Source organism: Mandrillus leucophaeus, unplaced genomic scaffold (assembly GCF_000951045.1).
Source record: "Mandrillus leucophaeus isolate KB7577 unplaced genomic scaffold, Mleu.le_1.0 Scaffold665, whole genome shotgun sequence".
Taxonomy (NCBI): domain Eukaryota; kingdom Metazoa; phylum Chordata; class Mammalia; order Primates; family Cercopithecidae; genus Mandrillus; species Mandrillus leucophaeus.
The window spans coordinates 34673-38516 of record NW_012107197.1 but is presented as its reverse complement, the minus strand read 5'-3'; the positions used below and the strand labels follow the sequence as shown (position 1 = coordinate 38516).

Genomic DNA, 3844 nt, shown 5'->3' with positions numbered 1-3844 from the left:
AAAAAAAAAAAAAAAAAAAAAAGAAATGCATAAGCAAATACATTGTCATATGAATTGATTTCTTAAAATTTATTAAATATTACTTTTACTTAAGCTTTTGAAGGGGTATGCTTTCTTCATGGTTCTAAAAAAAATTCAGGGTAGCTTTCAACATTAAAGTACATACACAAAAGGACATTTAAAAATGAGATTTCAAAAAACAAAATCAAAACTTCTTTAGAAGGAATTTAATTTCACTAAGTTCTACATTAGGAGCTTCCAGAAAGCAGAGGAAAAGGGTAACATGGGTTACAGTTCTCATAGAAGTTGGGGAGAAAAAGAGTATGCAGTGATAGCCGCAGAGTACCGCCCTTTCCTGACACTAACTCTAATTCAATTACATTTTATTAAGGCCTCCTAGTACAGGGGCACTGCAGACCAGGAAATGCCAAGTAACATGGGATAAGATCTTCAATATATTTCTGCAGAATTTAAAACTGTTTTATTCAAAAGAAGAATTACTTATACCTAAGAGGCTAATATCACACTACTAGTAAGTTAACAGCTTGCAGAAGCTGGTTTTTTTCTGGCGACCTAGTTTGACATGGAAAGCAAACTTAGAAGACATAAGAACAGAAAGTGAAACTTCAAGGTTGTTTCTCAAACATCGTTTTAAGCATGATCTCAGCAGCTAACAGACTGCAGTCGATTTAAGATCTGAAAACCTTAAGTGGGACTACCATGCAAATAAAATGTTGCGTACTTCTTTTCCCACTTACCTTACTTGAAACTCTTCATGTTGTGTACTTTACTAACAAAGGAGACAACAAAAGAAACCTTCTATTTAGAAAATTACAGAATTTACTTTTTAGTTCACTCAGAAAAAGAGCCTATTTCCACAACGGAAAAAGCAAGACTAAATTTTCTCAAAGCATATGGGAGTTACTACCAAAATAGGTGAGTGTCGTGGTATCTAGAAGATAATGGAGAACACTGCTGCAGGGCACACCAAGAGAACATACGCTTCCGTAGTTCTTCTTCAAAAGGCTGTGTGTGTGGTTTTTGTCTTCAAACTTAAAATCATCACTGGCCTAATGGCTAAGCCCAGGAAATCTCAATAGGGCATATTTTGTCTTTTAGGGAGAAAATAATTGCTTCTAAACTACTGTGAATCCTGTTAAGCTTTTGTACAACTCAGTTCTTCTTGAGGTCTATTTTGTTAGTTTCATCAGACTATAACCGCTTGGAATCATTACTGAATGACAAATGGGTGTGTCCAGACAATGCTCAAGCTGCAAAACCAAAATTAAAGCAACTCTCCGAGCTCCCACCAAAAAGAGAGGTAATGTGTCAAAACCAAAAATATAGGATGCTTCACCACAGGTATAACTGTAACTTTCTACAGACTTATCCTTAGGCTATCCATTTCTCAATATTAGCCAGAAACTTCAAATACACTTCTCAGTTAAACATCCGGAAGTTTAGATTCACTACCTCCCACTTCAGCTCCTTTGCACTCTGGCTTCTACCCTTATACTCCACTGAATTTCAGGTCCCTAGCAATCTCTACATTACCAATCCAACAGGTTCCTTACTTGACTCTGCTAAAGCATATGAAAATGCTGCACGTGCTTTCCTTACCCACAACACACCATTTTTTGGACACCACTTCTACCCAATCTCCTTCATAATTACCCCTGCCTTTGTTACTCATATAAATACTAAAGTTTTCGAAGGCTTGTCCTGAGAATTCTCACCTCTTCACTCAGTACTCTCTTTCTGGGTGACCTACTTCAAACCACTGCTTCAACTACTGCCTAGATTGAAGCTGCCCAAAGACTGAGAATGTATTGTAAAACTTAACGCAGGTAGGATGCGGTGGCTCACACCTGTAATCCCAACACTTTGGGAGGCTAAGGTGGGCGGGAACTCGAGGTCAAGAGATCGAGGCCATCCTGGCCAATATGGTGAAACCCCGTCTCTACTAAAAATACAAAAATTAGCTGGGCATGGTGGCACACACCTGTAGTCCCAGCTACTGGGGAGGCTGAGGCAGAAGAATTGCTTGAACCCGGGAGGCGGAGGTTGCAGTGAGCCAAGATGGCGCCACTGCACTCCAACCTGGCAACAGAGCAAGACTCCGTCTCAAAAAAAAAAACAAAACTTAATGCAATGATGCGCTGTGTTCCACCTACTCAATAACTGACAGCCTAGCCTAGAACTCCAGACAGATACATTCAATATCCAACTGCATACAGTGTATCTCTACTCAGGTGTCTGAGGGGCACCTCAAAGTAAACATGACCAGAACCGAACGAAGTCCTTCCCTTGAATCTGTTATTTGTTCTATATTCCCTTGTTGATGACATTACCATCCATTCAATTTTCAAATCAGTAACCTAGGAATTACCCTATACATTCCTTCTCCCTCAGCCGCAATCTCTGAGCTCTAGAGCCTACCCCTTAATTACTTCTCTACTTTCTTCTCAGTGCAAACGCCACTGCCTTAGTTCAATACATTTTCATCATTTGCCTGGATTACTGAAGAAGCCTAAATGATCCGTCTCTTGTTTGATCGCCACCAATTCCTCCTGCAAAATGCTGCCACAGGCCAAAGCCCCAAACTGGACTTCGAAAGCACAAATGACTCTTCCTCCAATGTTTGCATAAAATTCAAATTGTTGAGCTCAATACACACAAGGCCCGCGATGATCCAGCTTCCACATCATCTCTTTCCTCCACACTTACCTCCTTTCACTTGCTCTTCCTAAAACCATTCATGGTGACTGGTACTCCCTGCCTTCAGGGAAGCTCTTCCATTTGCCTTGAAAACCCATCCTCCTACCTCTACCTGGTTCTTAACTGTGAACGCACGTCAGACTTACCTCAGGAACTTAAAAAAAAAGTAGAAAAGATCCTGTGGATAAAATTATTTCCCTTTTAAAGAACTCCACTAAGATTCCAAGAGAAAGCTGGATTTGATAACAACCAGTGTGCAAGTCCTCCCTGAGTGTCATCACGTCTGGGGGGCCTGTCCGACCTGTCCTCTCTTCCAGTCTGTCTCTGATGACCTTCTTCTCCATCCCTTCAGGACTCTGCACACGTTTCCATCATTACACTTACCTTGGCCCTCTGAACTCCTGTTAAAAACAAAAAAAATTATTACCTGGGCAAATGGCCTACAGAAAAGTGATCGTCTCAGCTGGGCTTAGTTGTGAACAAACACGGATTTGCATTCATATATGCCCAGACTCTGGCCCCAGAAGAACATCTCTGAAATTAAAAAACAAAAAGCAAAATTGTTAAGTGGTATTTATACTCTATCTCATCTGAGCCTGGTATCAATCCTATTACAGACAGATACCGCTGGCTGATGAGGAAGCCCAGATAGGTTAGACAACTTGGCTGTGGACTTCCAGGTAACAGCAGAACTGCAATTCTGACTCCCAGTTCCACAGGGGGCTATCCGCCCTCACAAGGATAGCTAGGTACTGAACCAAAAATCCAAGTTACTAGCCAGCACAGGTAACATCAGTCCTAGGATCGTCAGCTGTATCACTTATCAAATACCACACTCGGCCTTCTCCTTGTGGAGCTCCTTTCCCTCAAGGCAGTCATCCCCGTTTCACTTGGGTCACGCAAATTTCTGGGCACATCGGTAGATCCCAGAAGTTGGGGAGGACGCACAAAGCCCTGTGGCCAGCAGCAAAATCTCCAGCCCCTCCAAGTGGGAGAAACAGACTCTCCTTCAAACCAAGGGACCGGTTGGGTGCAAAGACTCGGAAGGTCCCTGGAGTAGCTGACCCCAGCCTGGGCAACACAGTCAGGCCCTGTCTCTGCAACACATACTTTTTTTTTAATTAGC

General features: G+C 42.0%; 1 protein-coding gene across 1 annotated transcript in view; it reads right to left on the bottom strand.

The window, feature by feature from the left end:
* Nucleotides 1-3844, bottom strand: part of SETX (senataxin) — a 99367-nt gene that overhangs the window by 93239 nt on the left and 2284 nt on the right. Inside the window, exon 4 of the mRNA XM_012001583.1 lies at nucleotides 3146-3252. The gene's annotated coding sequence lies outside the window, so the exon portion shown is untranslated. The remainder of the gene's footprint in view (nucleotides 1-3145; nucleotides 3253-3844) is intronic.